We start from the raw sequence: 17,460 nt of genomic DNA on the forward strand, positions 1-17,460 counted from the left end.
TATATATGTATGTGTATATATATATATATATGTGTGTGTGTGTGTGTGTGTATATATAAACTCAGCAAAAAAGAAACGTCCTCTCACTTTCAACTGCTTTTATTTTCAGCAAGCTTAACGTGTAAATATTTGTATGTACATAAAAAGATTCAACAACTAAGACATAAAATGAACAAGTTTCACAGACATGTGACTAACAGAAATGGGATAGTGTAACCCTGAACAAATGGAGGGTCAAAATCAAAAGTAACAGTCAGTATCTGGTGTGGCCACCAGCTGCATTAAGTACTGCAGTGCATCTCCTCCTCATGGACTGCACCAGATTTGCCAGTTCTTGCTGTGAGATGTTACCCCACACTTACACCAAGGCACTTGCAAGTTCCCGGACATTTCTGGGGGGAATGGCTGGCCCTAGCCCTCACCATCCAATCCAGTAGGTCCCAGACATGCTCAATGGGATTGAGATCTGGGCTCTTCACTGGCCATGGCAGAACACTGACATTCCTGTCTTGCAGGAAATCACGCACAGAATGAGCAGTATGGCTGGTGGCATTGTCATGCTGGAGGGTCATGTCAGGATGAGCCTGCAGGAAGGGTACCACATGAGGGAGGAGGATGTTTTCCCTGTAATGCACAGCGTTGAGATTGCCTGCAATGACAACAAGCTCAGTCCGATGATGCTGTGACACCGCCCCAGACCATAACGGACCCTCCACCTCCAAATTGATCCCGATCCAGAATACAGGCCTCGTTGTAACGCTCATTCCTTCGACGATAAACGTGAGTCCGACCATCACCCCTGGTGAGACAAAACCATGACTTGTCAGTGAAGAGCACTTTTTGCCAGTCCTGTCTGGTCCAGCAAAGGTGGGTTTGTGCCCATAGGTGATGTTGTTGCCAGTGATGTCTGGTAAGGACCTGCCTTACAACAGGCCTGCAAGCCCTCAGTCCAGCCTTTCTCAGCATATTGCGGACAGTCTGAGCACTGATGGAGGGATTGTGCATTCCTGGTGTAACTCGGGCAGTTCTTGTTGCCATCCTGTATCTATCCCGAAGGTGTGATATTCGGATGTACCGATCCTGTGCAGGTGTTGTTACAGTGGTCTGCCACTGCGAGGACGATCAGCTGTCCTCCTTGTCTCCCTCTAGCGCTGTCTTAGGCCTCTCACAGTACGGACATTGCAATTTATTGCCCTGGTCACATCTGCAGTCCTCATGCAGCATGCCTAAGGCACGTTCACGCAGATGAGCAGGGACCCTGGGCATCTTACTTTTGGTGTTTTTCAAAGTCAGTAGAAAGGTCTCTTTAGTGTCCTAAGTTTTTTATAACTGTGACCTTAATTGCCTACTGTCTGTAAGCTGTTAGTGTCTTAATGACCGTTCCACAGGTGCATGTTCATTAATTGTTTATGGTTCATTGAACAAGCATGGAAAACTTTGTTTAAACCCTTTACAATAAAGATCTGTAAAGTTAATTGTATTTTTTACAAAATTATCCTTAAAATACAGTGTCCTGAAAAAGGGACGTTTCTTTTTTGCTGAGATTTATATATATGTAACATCTGACAGGTTTATTCAGATATTTAGTTAGTCCTCCCTCACTCATTGAAAGGGAGAGAGAAAAGAGGGCAAAGTATAGGTGGAAATAGGTTGAGGGAAATGCCACATGTTGGACATGGGTGAGGGGAATGGTTATTTTTTTGCCCCTTGTTCTTTTTTCTAGTCATTGATAGCACATTGACATTTTCAGAATAATTTTGTTAGTTTTCTTTCTGATTTCACAAGCAATCAATGTCTAGATTGAAGCTTCATTAGCCCTGTAAAACAAGTACATCTGGACATTTGCAGCTAGTAGCAACGCTATAGAAACAGACTGTGTAGGGATGACAATTTAATGTTCTAGTGCAATACACATTGTTCATATTTGATAAGACAGGGCTACATACAGTACAATAAAAGTAACAAGTTAATAAAAATGATGGATGGACTGTAAAATCTAATTAGTTGACCTTGAACTTTTATTTTTTTTTTAAGCAATCGGCTTGAATGTTTATTTATTTTTTTTTTTTTAAGTAAACATACTTATTTGGCTCAAGTATACTACACTTAATTATTTTTTATATTTTTTTATGACTAACTGTTACAAGTAAATATTGGCTTTAATAACAGGCTCCAAGTTCACCAGAGGTAACACTAATCACCCTAATGGTGACTTCTCACAAATCACAACTGTCAACCAACTGCAACAAAACAACAACAATAGTCATAAGAATTAAATCTATATACATTATTAAAATAAAATAAATTTAAATAAATTGTTTTGACCAAACATATATAATTTATTCAAATTAAATTTCATTTTTAACAATTTGAGATAAATATTAGTATTTACAGTGTAGATAGATGAGGTATCTGCATACACATCTACTAACACACAGGCAATGTGATACATTTGGTACATATTGAGTTAAGAGAAAGCATTGTTTCCCGAGTAACCCCCATGGTGGCAACCCTCTGTGTCCTATGTCTCTAGCTGGGTCTAATCGGGGTCAAAGGACATGGGTCAGAATGTCACAAAATACCTGCTGCACTACATTGTTTTAAAATAGACACTGTCCCTTAAAGAGAAATCCTCCTTTCTGCAGGTATAGAGAGATTTTATGAGAAGTAGACCAAATACAGAAAGGCTCAGTAATAATCAGAACAACAATACTTGGAGTTTGTGAATGCCCTTTTGTTCTAATTAATTTACATTTATGTATTTGACAGATGCTTTTATCAAAGTGACTAACAGTGCACCTATTACAGGGACAATCCCCCCGGAGGAACCTGTTAACCAGTTAAGTGCCTTGCTCAGGAACACAGTGGTGGTGGCTGTGTTGATCGAACTGGCAACCTTCTGCTTTACCAATTCCGTGCTTTAGCTCACTACGCCACCATCACTAATTAAGCTTTAAACCATTCGATACATATGCTGTTTACAGTATGAATGCAAAGAACAGTAAAGGATCTGTTGAGTTTCTGAGCTCTTCCTTTGTCTTATGTGGTATCTTAAAAGTATTGAAATAAAACTGAAGTGGATCCACACACTGTTTAATTATTCCCTTTTATTAATTTAAAAACCACAGCAACATTTCTATCAGAATGATCTTCATCAGATATCTTAAGTATAAAATGTATATACAAAATGTATATAAGTATAAAATGTACTCGTTTGTCATACACACACACATACACACACACACTTCTCATTTTATGCTTCAAACCACAAAAAACAAAAGACTTGCATGAAAAAAACTTTGCAGACCTGTGGTCAAGTGCAAATGTTTATGCTAAAATTGTAAGAATATTTAGAATGTTCACAATTGTATTGCTTTGCAGATACTACATATGTGTGTTTTAGTACATATTTATTGTTTACATGCACAATTTGTACTCTTTACTAGTATTTGATATGATTGATATGTAGAACTAGAGCTAAAATTATACTGTCTCTTTTATACTACCGGCGGCAGTTCAGCCAGTGATTAACGAGAGAGAATATGTTTGATTTGAATTAATGTTTCCTTTTTGTTGTTTTTGGTCAACAAACTGTAAAGAACAGAAAGGGTATTAAAAGCATTGTTCGAATTGAGTTAGAGCTCTTGGGGTGTCCCCTTACATGACCCAATCCCCCCACCCCAATTTCACAAACAATGTGATGTTCAAATGAAGCTATATTTCGGATAAACAAATTACAGCACTGATCCAGCTAATAATCATTGTCACCGCTTTAATCACATATTTATGGTATCTTTATCAAACTTTTATCTTTGGTTTTTCTAACAACGACAGGGCAGCCATGTTTACCTGACCACAAACATTGTTTACCTGATTCAGCTGAGCTTTTGTGCATGAGGTGCCCAACACTTGAAATAGTTTCACTGTTGCCTCATGTTCTTTCTCAGCTTAATTTTTGCTGAAACTCACTATGTTGTTTCTGCTCCGTTCTACAGTACGTTCATTACTACATCTCTGACTGTGTCACTGCATTGGCACTCAGCAACTCTAATTTATGAAAACATTAATGTGGGGAAAGATGATGGTATCACAGTCAGAGAAAAGAATTCGGGGAGGCAGAAAAAATGCTAAGTCTGAACTGAGAAATTACGTCAGATGCATGCACGACTCCCCAAGAATCCCTAACAAACATTCACAGGATAATTCGATATATTGATAAAAATGTGTAAGTTAGATATTTTAATGAATTCCAAGACTATAGAGTAAATTAATGGCAAAAAGATTTGAATTTTGTACATTTGAATTTTAGACACGTGGCATTTAACAAAATTGAATTCTCCATGGCATATTTTATAGTTTTGAATTTGAATTTTGTAAATTTGAATCCTAGATGTAGGTCAAGCTTCCGGGTTCCACAGGGAAAAGTAGAGGGTTTCAGAAAAGTCGAACAGAGCATTTTGGCCAATCACAGCTACTACAGGTTTCTGACCTCCGTGAAGTTGGCACCCCATTAAATCATTTCCAAAACTGATATTGTGCTGATATGTGCCGCAAAAAATGAACGTTTGTGCTGGTTTGATATTTGAAATATTAGACTTTTTTTTCTTTTTTTTTTTTTTGGCTGTGTGATGTCACTTTCCACTACATGTGGTCCAAATCGCTCCAAAACGGTGCTGTTGTTGTGTCGAAGTCTGTTCCCCCTATGTTTCCTCTTAAATTAATGTTCCCCATAGTGCTGTTAAACATGGGAGGAACAGACTTCGACACTAACCTTAGGGGGAACAGACTTCGACAGCGCCATTAAACATGGGGGAACAGACTTAACCTAAGGGGAAACATAGGGGGAACAGAGTTCAACAGCACTGTTAAACATTAAACACGGGGGAACAGACTTTGACACTAACCTAAGGGGAAACATAGGGGGAACAGACTTCGACACTAACCTTAGGGGGAACAGACTTCGACAGCACCGTTAAACTTTAAACATAGGGAGAACAGATTTCGACACTAACCTAAGGGGAAACATGGGGGAACAGAGTTCAACAGCACCGTTAAACTTTAAACATAGGGGGAACAGACTTCGACAGCACTGTTAAACTTTAAACATAGGGAGAACAGATTTCGACACTAACCTAAGGGGAAACATGGGGGAACAGAGTTCAACAGCACCGTTAAACTTTAAACATAGGGGGAACAGACTTCGACAGCACTGTTAAACATTAAATATGGGGGAACAGACTTAACCTAAGGGGAAACATGGGGGAACAGACTTAACCTAAGGGGAAACATAGGGGGAACAGACTTCAACACTTACCTTAGGGGGAACAGACTTCGACAGCGCTGTTAAACTTTAAACATAGGGGGAACAGACTTCGACACTAACCTAAGGGGAAACATAGGGGGAACAGACTTCGACAGTGCCATTAAACTTTAAACACAGGGGGAACAGACTTTGACACTAACCTTAGGGGGAACAGAGTTCAACAGCACCATTAAACATTAAACATGGGGGAACAGACTTCGACATTAACCCAAGGGGAAACATAGGGGGAACAGACTTCGACAGTGCCATTAAACTTTAAACACAGGGGGAACAGACTTTGACACTAACCTTAGGGGGAACAGATTCGACTGCGCCGTTAAACTTTAAACATAGGGAGAACAGACTTCTACACTAACCTAAGGGGAAACATAAGGGGAACAGACTTCGACAGCGCCGTTAAACATTACATATAGGGAGAACAGACTTCGACACTAACCTAAGGGGAAACATGGGGGAACAGAGTTCGACAGCGCAGTTAAACATTAAACACGGGGGAACAGACTTCGACACAAACCTTAGGGTGAACAGACTTCGACAGCACTGTTAAACATTAAACATGCAGGGAACAGACTTTGACGCTTACCTAAGGGGAAACATAGGGGGAACAGACTTCGACATTAACCTTAGGGGGAACAGACTTTGACAGCGCCGTTAAACTTTAAACATAGGGAGAACAGACTTCGACACTAACCTAAGGGGAAACATGGGGGGAACAGAGTTCGACAGCACCATTAAACATAGGGGGAACAGACTTCAACACTAACCTTTGGGGGAACAGACTTCGACAGCGCCATTAAACATGGGGGAACAGACTTCGACAATAATCAAAGGCGAAACATAGGGGGAGCAGACTTCGACAGAACACCATTCATTTGTGCTCGATTTGTGCCTGTTTGTGGCGTTAAAAGAAGCACTGTAACTCTTTCCCTTTCTCGGATATAGCAGGAAAACTTGTTGGAAGCAGAGACGTCACACTCCACCCCATGTTGTCCAAATTGCTGAGAAACTGTTGTCTTTCGTTTATGCTTAATTTGTGCCATTAAAATAAACATTGTATCTATCTCCCCTCATTAGAAATAACAGCTTGTATTCAGGAGTGGTAATGTCACTCTCCATTCCATATAGTCCAAATCGCTCCAAACCAGAGTCTTTTGTTTATGCCGTGTTTGGTATCGTTAAAACATTTATTATTGGCAAAGACTAATCTTTCACCCCATCAAACTCCAAATGTAAAAACGGAAATTGTCTGTGTTTGTACTGAACATTATGGCTTGTTTATATGCTATATGTGACATTGCTGAACAAAGTACATCATGTTTATAAAGACTAATTATTCAGAAGTGTTTTTGCAAGTAAACAGCCACAGTATTCCGCTTTGAATATGCTTTTATTAGTTTTAGTTTTGCTAGAAGTTTACACGACCTGCGTTGTCTGTGTTTGTATATTTAGGCCTATATGGCAGCTAATGTTCAAAATATTTGAGATTTCAGCGCAATGTTTGAAAAGTTAGGGGCCGTTTACATGCAAGAATGCATTGTTGTGCTAAAATTAGACAGCACTATGAAAAGAAAAAAACTTTTAACAGTTTAGGTTGTTTTTAACTTGACATGGCATCTAAAAACATGAACAAGCCATCAAAGACATCCGTCTAGCGCATGTTTTCATTGAAAACCAATTATAAAACAGCGCAGATGGACACAAAATATGCATTCAACGTGAGCAGCCCATCAGTGTAAGATTAGAACAATGCGCGAACATGCCATTTGTTTGTTGTTTAATTGTACATCGCTGAATCAACGGAAGGCTACCTCATTTATTATTGCCGAAGACTTAATCTTTCACCCCATCAAACTACAAACGCAACAACGAAAATGGTCTGTGCATGTACTGCAAAGGTTTTTGTTGTTGTTGTTGTTTTTAGCCTTTTGTGGATGGATGTGTTCAAATAACAGGCAATATACAGTTGAAGTCAGAAGTTTACATATACCTTAGCCAAATGCATTTAAACTCTTTCACAATTCCTGACATTTAATTGTAGAAAACATTCCCTGTCTTAGGTCAGTTAGGATCACTACTATATTTTAGGAATGTGAAATGTCAGAATAATAGTAGAGAGAATTATTTATTTCAGCTTTTATTTCTTTCATCACATTCCCAGTGGGTCAGAAGTTTACATACAATTTGTTAATATTTGGTAGCATTGCCTTTAAATTGTTTAACTTGGGTCACACGTTTTGGATAGTCTTACACAAGCTTCTTACAATAAATTGCTGGAATTTTGGACCATTCCTCCAGATAGAACTGGTGTAATTGAGTCAGGATTGTAGGCCTCCTTGCTCGCACACACTTTTTCAATTCTACCCACAAATTTTCTATCAGACTGAGGTCAGTGCTTTGTGATGGCCACTCCAATATCTTGACTTTGTTGTCCTTAAGCCATTTTGCCACAACTTTGAAGGTATGCTTGGGGTCATTGTCCATTTGGAAGACCCGTTTGCGACCGAGCTTTAACTTCCTGGCTGATGTCTTGAGATATTGCTTCAATATATCCACATAATTTTCTTCCTCATGATGCCATTTATTTTGTGAAGTGCACCAGTCCCTCCTGCAGCAAAGCATCCCCACAACATGATGCTGCCACCCCCATGCTTCACGGTTGGGATGGTGTTCTTCGGCTTGCAAGCCTCACCCTTTTTCCTCCAAACATAACGATGGTCATTATGGCCAAAAAGTTCAATTTTTATTTCATCAGACCAGAGGAAATTTCTCCAAATAGTAAGATCTTTGTCCCCATGTGCACTTGCAAACTGTAGTCTGGCTTTTTTATGGGAGTTTTGAGCATTGGCTTCTTCCTTGCTGAGCAGCCTTTCAGGTTATGTCGATATAGGACTCATTTTACTGTGGATAAAGATACTTGTCTACCTGTTTCCTCCAGCATCTTCACAAGGTCCTTTGCTGTTATTCTGGGATTGATTTGCACTTTTCGCACCAAACTACGGTCATCTCTAGGAGACAGAATGCGTCTCCTTGCTGAGTAGTATGCGTGGTCCCATGGTGTTTATACTTGCATACTATTGTTTGTAAAGATGAACATAGTACCTTCAGGAGTTTGGAAATTGCTCCTAAGGATGAACCAGACTTGTGGAGGTCCACAATTTTTTTCTGAGGTCTTGGCTGATTTCTTTTGATAATGTCAAGCAAAGACATGAGGCCTTAAAATACATCCACAGGTACATCCAAATCAGTACACCCCCTATCAGATGCTAATTGGCTAGTTGTCTAAAGGCTTGACATCATTTTTTGGAATTTCCCAAGCTGCTTAAAGGCACAGTTAACTTAATGTATGTAAACTTCTGACCCACTGGAATTGTGATATAGCCTATTAAAAGTTAAACAATCAGTCTGTAAACAATTGTTGGAAAAATTACTTGTGTCATGCACAAAGTAGATGGCCTAAACAACTTACCAAAACTATAGTTTGCTAATATTAAATCTGTGGAGTGGTTAAAAAAAAAAAGAGTTTTAATGACTTAAACCTAAGTGTATGTAAACTTCAGACTTCAACTGTACAGTATGAACTGAGATTTCCTTGGCTTACAATGTAGCTGCAACTGCTCTAGGCTGTGTAGTGTGTAACTGCTAGGATAAAAGTGTAGAATAAGCCAACACACTCTCTTGGGTTGATGAATACAATAATGTAAATCTCATGTTGTGTCTCATGTTTGTTTTTAGCCTTATCACCCCATTAAACTTGAAATCTATGGTGTTTACCTTGAGCACTGTGTTGTGGGAAACAGGACCACCTGTCTGTGTTAAAAAGGAGTGTTAAATTCTGCTTGAGTTTACACAGAGGTGGACAGTACCAAAATACATTTACTTGAGTACTGTACTTAAGTACACTTTTTGAGTATCTGTAAAGTTTTCTGGAAACTTGTGACTTTAACTTCACTACATTTGAAAGACAAATATCGTACTTTTCACTCCACTACATTTCTATCAATGTCCTCGAGTAGAAAGTCGTTACTATGTAGCAGCTTTGAAAAACATGGATTATTTTTTTTTCTTCTCTAAAATGTGATTGTTTTTTTTGCAGGTGACAGACAGCCTATCAATAATCACTCTTGTAGGGTCAGGTGTCATGAAGTTCAATGATTTCCCAGCATTTTTTAAACACCGATCAGTTGGCAAAATGGAAGATGGCGGTTCCTCGGCAGAGTGTGCGCACCCATGGCCATACTTATATGTTCCAGTTTTCTGAAAATGTTAAAGATTTGTTTAGTTTTAAATGTTTGCTTTGTTTACCAAAAACGAACCATATCACAGCCTTCAAAAACTCGCCGTCCAACCTGCGGAAGCATATTGAGGTATGTAAACTTTTAGTTACTTGTGAAAGCTTGAAATTATCTGTGCTTTAGAGCTAAAGTTTCAGTATGAAGTATGGTCAGTCAAATAATTTTTTATGGATTTGCCCGCCAAGTTGCCATAGCCTTGTGGATACACCGCTAACACATAGGTAAGGTTCGACAATGACGTAAGATAGCATGCAAAAGCGTGAATTCAAATGTAAATGAGCTTAAGAGTTAAATAAGTTAATATCTAGTAACTTTTATAGTTTTTGTTGTTGTTTTTGTTGTTGTTTACCTTGCATAATTACTATAGTTATGTGTAGAGCTGTACAATTAAATCGTAAAAAGATCGCGATCTCGATTCAAACACCCACACGATCTTTCCTAAATGATAACGATTCGCCTGTCTGTTAAACCTTTGACAAAAATCATACCGGAACATTCAAATCTGCGTTGGTGCTGCCGCTGAGCCAGAGAGAGCAGTTATCATGTATAGGTATGAAACAGCTTCATAAACGGTCTTTTCTACCACACAGTATCATTATTTCTTTCTGCGTTACAAATATTCAAATTATCACAAAAGTACTGGGATAAGAGTTTACAGTTCGCACATAAACAAATCAAAATAGGGCAAACACCTTTTGAGAGTAACTTTACGCTTGAAATAATGATTGTGCCGATTACATTGTTTCGCCACCAGGTGGCGACAAGTGACTGTTAAAAAAATGTATTTGTCATTGAATCATTCATTCAAGAGATTCGTTCAAAAATGCTGATTCATCCAGTAATGAAACAAGTGAAGTATTTGAGTGAGTCATTGAATCATTCAAACAGATTATTTTTTTAAAATAATTCATTCAAATCAATTAAACATTTATAAATAGACTGCAGCAGTTAATATTTTGTCAGAACCTCTAGTAAATTACATGTTATTTTCTTTAGTTGGCATTCAGAATCGTGGGAGAATCATGATCTTTATTTGAAACAAAAATTGTGATTCTCAGTTTATCCAGAATCTAGTCAGTGTATTCAGTAGGTTGCTTCAGAGGCATAAGGTATTGTAAGTATTACATACAACAATGCAACAATAATAAAACAATGCATTGACATAAAAAAGGAAATTTACTTTTGATACTAAAGTACTTTTAAAACTAAGTACTTCTGTACTTTTACTTAAGTAAAAATCTGCCTTTACAACGTTCACTTGTAATGGAGTAATATTTGACCAGTAGTATCTGTACTTTCACTCAAGTAATGGAGTTGTGTACTTTGTCCACCTCTGAGTTTACAGAAAAGGTATTTAAAAATGTGGGTTAGGGGTTACACCTATAGCATATTTAATTTAAACATTAAAGAAATGGTTAGCATAGACAAACATTTTTATTAGTATTTGGTATTACTTAACTGTAAAAAAAATATACATACAATATAAGTAATTACCTTACATTATTTCAATCCTGCATTTGTATATTCACTCATAGCACCCATTTGGAAAAACAAACCTACCAAAATATTAAGTTCATATAACTGAGTCATTTCCACAGACAACCCAACTTGGAGTATGAACTGCTGCAAATATTAATTTAATTTGAAATTGTTGTTTGAACAGTGGGCCTTTATTGTTGGCCTTTTTCTTTGACAGAGGCACATTTATTGCTATTAATTTTTCATCTGCGTTTGATCCCCCATATTTTATTACTAGATCTCTCTCGCTCTCAGGAAATATCTGATTTGGTCTGATGCGTAAACTTGATTAAACCAACTTGACTACCAACTAAGAGGCAGATGCAGGTGGAGAGCAGCAGGAGACAAATGGAGAGATAAAATGAAATGAGCATAGTTTACTGAATTAGTTTGATCTAAGCTCTGTCTGACCAGAAACATAGTCAACAAATATTTTAATAACAAGCAAAAGGGATGTATTACTGCTTGAACAATAGTGTCTTATGGTTTTGGAGACCTTAACTCATTAACTCTTGTGGAGACAATATAGTTATTCTAGATTTATCTACAGCAATAGCAAGATACAACAGAAAAATGTAGTAAATAAAATTAATATAAAAAACATACATTTAAAATAAATATAGCCTTCTCTACCAGTCCAAAGTCTGGACACTACCTAATTTCTCGTAAGCTTAAAACCTTGTGATTTGAAGGGTTATGTTCAAATGTTTGGGATTAATCCTGTACATACAAAAAATGTATGCCAAATTATAGATGTTTATACAAACCCTTAAAAAAATTGCCAACAAGTGTCCAGCACACATGGGAAATTATTCAATATCGCAACAACTTACATTTGGGTGGAAAAGGTTCTGACCTCTGCCATCATCTGAAATAAACATTTTTAGCATGTTTAAATAAAAGGCAAAGAAAGAGAGTTCACAAACAGAATTCAAATTTATAGTTCAAAGAATTATGAATGATGAAATTAAGTAGCAAAATATAAATTGTATGTATAAAACATACTGTAATTAACAATTCTGCACTTCAAGGGCTTGGTTTTTGGTCTTTTGTTTTTTTTTTTTTTTTACATTTTCATTCATCACTTTGGTACAATTTCACAAATGCTCATTTTTGTGTGTGTGTGCAAATCTCAAAACTGAACATCTGTAACATAGCTGGTCATTCTTTGAAAACCTGGTACTATGCTTTATTATTGTGGTAAATTATTGTGACCACATAATAAAAACTTTTGGTTTAATCACAAAAAGAATAATCTCCTTTCAATTTATTAGCAGATTTTAGCAATCAGTTAATTTAATCGCAATCATAACAAAACAAGAAAAAGTGCCCAAGTTTCAAAATGCTCTTAGAGGTGCTGACTGAAAATAACTGTAATGTGCAGTTGTCACATTATAAATAGACTTAACATTGCCTAACCAGTACACAATGTCTGTTATAACTATCCAGCGTGTGGATCAAAGGTGGGATCAATGAAAACTGTCCCCAGGTTTTCTGTCAATCTTCTTTTTATTGTTTTCCAAGTAGAATGGTGTATGCACTTAATGCTTTAAGTTTATGGTTCCAACTGTGTTAAAAATGATCATTACTTAATACTTATAAAAAGTCATTACTTTTCCTCTGTTGTACACTACTGTCTTGCTGCATATGCTGCAGACTGGTTTTCTAAATTAAAAAGAATTTCCAACAACCAACAGTTTCTAAATACCATTATTATTTAATTATTATTATACACAATTCACAATCATATTTAATCAAACTACACAATGATGACTTTATAGATATTACAGTCTCATTTTCTGTTAATGTAGGATTTCGGCTTCAACGATGATGGGAGTGATTGAGTTTGCTTTGCGTCACGGCTGTAGTCGCGTCACCTTTTAGACAGGACGTGAAACAACAGAGACACAAGGCAGCCTAAAACTCTTTCTTCTACATCACTTTGTAAACATGAATATATTGTCATATATTGAACTGGAACAGACAGTTATACTGATACTGGTTGTCCTTCCACAGGTACCAGTGCACTGAGGTTGCTCCTTTTGCTTCTGCCACATCCTAAAAGGTAATAGAACTGTTTTGCCTTAAAGGGATAGTTCATCCAAAAATGTAAATTCTCTCATCATTTATTCACCCTCATGCCATTCCAGATGTGTATGACTTCTTTCTTCTGCAGAACACAAAGATGTTTAGAAGAATATCTCAGTTCTGTAGGTCCATACAATGCAAGTGAATGGTGACCAGAACTCTGAAGCTCCAAAAAGCAGAAAAAGGTGGCATAAAAGTTACCCATATGACTTCAGTGGTTTAATCCATGTCTTCTGAAGTCATTCTGAAGTTATCCAGTTGGTTTAGGGTGAGAACAAACTAAAATGTAACTACTTTTTCACTGTACATCTTGCCATTGCAGTCTCTAGGTACGATCATTATTTCAAGCTCAATTACTCTTCCTAGCGCCATCCAGCGGCTGTGCGCATGCATCAAGCAGTAAGAAGTGTAATCGAAGATATTGATATTACAGAAGGTATTAATTAAACCACCATTTTTTGTTTTACTTTTATGCTGCCTTTTGCTGCTTTTTGGAGCTTCAAAATGTTGGCACCCATTAACTTAACATTAACTTAAAGCATTGTTTGGACCAACAGACCTGAGATTTTCTTCTAAAAATCTTAATTTGTGCTCTGCAGAAAATAAATAAAATCATACACATCTGGGATGGCATGAGGATGAGTAAATGATGAGAGAATTAAAAAATTTTTGGTGAACTATTCCTTTAAATGTTTTATGTATGATTACTTTATGGATCTGAATGAATTTATCATAGTTTACTTTTAAATTTTTGTCATCAAATAAAATAAGTTAATCTAAAATGTTCTTGTGTTTATTTCATTCTTATCAAAACTTATCATATATATACTCTACTGGTCAAAAGTTTAGGGTCACTTACTCATTCTTTATTATTATATTTTACATTTTAGAATAATAGTAAAGTCATCAAAACTTTGGAATAACATCAATGGAACTATGGGAATTATGTTGTGACTAAAACAAAATAAATCAAAACTGTGTTATATTTTAGCATCTTCAGAGTAGTCACCCTTTACCTAGAATTTACAGAAATGTACTCGACATTTTCTCAACCAACATCTTGAGGTATCACCCTGGGATGCTTTTTAAACAGTATTCAAGGAGTTCCCATCAATACTGGGCACTTATTAGCTGTTTTTCTTAATTATTCGGTCCAAAAACGTTTTTCTTTTACATAAAATGTTAGTTTTGTAATGAAATTAATTTGGTGGCACAATTATATTTTTTGTCTACAAAACTAATTTCAAACATTTAAGCATACGCCTTCAAATCAAAAGATATTTCAGATCATGAGAAACATTTCAGTCAAGTGACCCCAAACCTTTGAATGGCTGTGTGTGTGTGTGTGTGTATGTGTGTATATATGTATGTGTGTATATATATATATATATATATATAATAAAATATAAACAAACAAATTTTTTTCATTTTAACTTCCAGCAAAATCTCTATATACACATTTTGATAACCATTTATGAGGTCAAATTAACCTAGCATATTGTCAATATGAGCTGACATGTTGGGCTAAAATGTACAACCCAGCTTGCTGGGCTAGTTTAACCCAACGTGTGTTCTGTCCAATATTTACCCAGCGCTGGGTTGCCAATTGGATTATTTTTAACCCAGCCAAATTTAGAGTATAGTGTTAGATATTACTGGCAAAACAACCTGCATATTCACTGCAAGCATATTAATTAACCTCTAGAAACTGTTTAGTTCTAAGATTGAAGATGATTTTATGTTAGTAATTTAGGTGTACCAAAATCATAAATCAAAGAATATTATCTTACCATTATTGTGAGGTGAAAATCCACTGTCACTCAGTCACTGTTTGTGAGTTCCTTCAGAAAACAGCACGAGGCACACTTGGGCCTGTTTAGAATTTTCTGACATAAAAATTACATTTTGATTATTTATTAAAACTGGGACACAACATTGTCAATATTGTGTTGTGTCACAAAAATCTAGTTTTATGTTTCTAGTATTCTAGTTTTTTAGATACACCAGGGGACTGCCCAAGTAAAAAAATAAAAAAATGTAACTAACCAATTCAAACAGTGATTAAAAAAAGACATTATTCAATGGCAAATGGATTGCGTGGATCTCATCTTTGGACACACATTACATGGGAAAAATATATTTATGCCAAACGTTGCATAGAGTAAAATATAGATATCGGGATTGTTCAAATGAGGATCACGATTAATTGGAAAAGTGATATTTCATCATTTTTATTTTGTGCCATGCATGTCAGTTTGTTAGGTTTAACATAGCAACATCTCATTCTTTTCGTATACCCCCTGGAACATGCTTGGGGTACGCATAACCCCTATTGGGAATTACTGCTCTAAGTGACATTCTTCTAACTTGGAATCACAACTTGCATAGACTAGATGATATGAACATGTCAATAGCTACAGTGCATAATATAGTTTTGGAATCTTATTCAAATGTAAAGCATTGAAAAGCCTTAGCTCCTCTTCTCCCAAGAGACTTTTCCATAGGCCATGGGGAGGTATCTGAAACAGGAACAAACCAAAGACAAAAGGGTGGACGTGATACTCTAAACAGATGCTCTCCCCCTTCCCCCTTCTTTTTTTAATGGGTTAATATCCCTGAAAGCTTTGCATGTTAGCACACATTACATCAGTTGGCCTTTAACCCCACTCTTTGACTCATTCTGCTTTGGATGGTGAGGTGAATCCCTGTTATTTTTGTACAGCTAATATTTCTTCTGATACAAAGCATATTTGTATACAAACCATTATATGAAGGCATCAGATGGGGCATTATTAATTTTCCTTGTGATTTAACTATCAAACTAAAAATATCTAGAGGCATGTTTATTTAAAGGCCTGTTCACACCAAATCCGTGACAATTTTGCGAGACAAACTTCCAACTGAAGGTCTATTTACACCGCCATGAAACGAAAAATTATTTCACCCCTGTACAGTAGGTGGCGTTGTTGCTGTTCTACAAACATTTATACCAGTTTCCTGTCTGCACAGTATTTTAGAGCTCCTTGGCTAGCATCCTTCGGCTCTCAGTGCTAGAGATTCATATATTTAACAATTTTAAACCATTTATTTACCTAATTTGGCATAACTGTTTCATTATGTTCTTTCCATGGTGTTGATGCATTTTGAGGAGTATGTAATCTGTGTTTTAATGCCATGAGAATATAACAGGCACAGTGATCAGGGATGTGCACAGACATTTTGGGGGGCAGGGGCTCAAGTGGAAAAAAAGGGCACTTCTCATTATTTATTTAAAAAAAAAAACAATTTAAACCGTTAAATATATTAACACAACTCTGACTTCCTTACCAATTTATTTTAATTCCCTCACACTCACGCAATTGTTTCATTCTCAACAGATTTCTACAAAATAATCAGTTCACACAGAGACCATGGTCTTTAGTATTCACTAGGTTTATCACAAGAGCAGGCAACAGCAAAGGAAACTATGCCACAATGTGCATGTTTTCTATGCTACTAGTTTCAAGTATATGTTTAGAATAAATTACTGCACCAAGGAGAGGGACATAGTTTCACTAATAATTTATTTTGCACAAGGCAATAAATCGTTTTAATTCTTTTGGTGTTATTGGAATACATAACACTTCAAAATCAACACAAATCTTGACACTAAACTAAAAAAAGGCTGTTGCTGCTATTTTGTTGATTTTACAGGAAAAAACACTGCAAAAATAATGAAAAAAACACTGCAAAAATTGTACTTAATGTCTAATTTGCATATCAATGTGGCGAATGTGATGATGTTATTAGACAAAAATTTTACTGTATTCACCTGTAGTGTCTCCATTAAGTACAGTACATTAGCCTGTATGGCCATGATATTTTGCCTTAGCTAAACTTTAGCTAAATTATTACATTAGCTAGTAGCTCATGAGTCATGCATGTTCGCAAGACACAAGTTAACTATATTTGTCTTTTGACTTTTGGCTAATTAGCTGTAAAGTCGAGGCACTGGTAGCTTAGTCTTTTGTTCATCACCACTCACCTCCACACAAGCCAAGAAAAACACAACTGGGATAGGAGCTGGGAGGGGCTGCTGCCTGCCTGTCTGCCTGTCTGTGTGTCTGATGTGCCGATGTGTGCTGCGCGGAGAGGGAGAGAGGGAGGGAGGGCATAGGAACTCAACAAAGTCTCATCTCCCGACCTGATATTTAGATTTTTTTATTCAATAAATATATTTGTTTGACAGGGAAGCTGTGC

This window comes from Myxocyprinus asiaticus, chromosome 34 (assembly GCF_019703515.2).
Source record: "Myxocyprinus asiaticus isolate MX2 ecotype Aquarium Trade chromosome 34, UBuf_Myxa_2, whole genome shotgun sequence".
Taxonomy (NCBI): Eukaryota; Metazoa; Chordata; class Actinopteri; order Cypriniformes; family Catostomidae; genus Myxocyprinus; species Myxocyprinus asiaticus.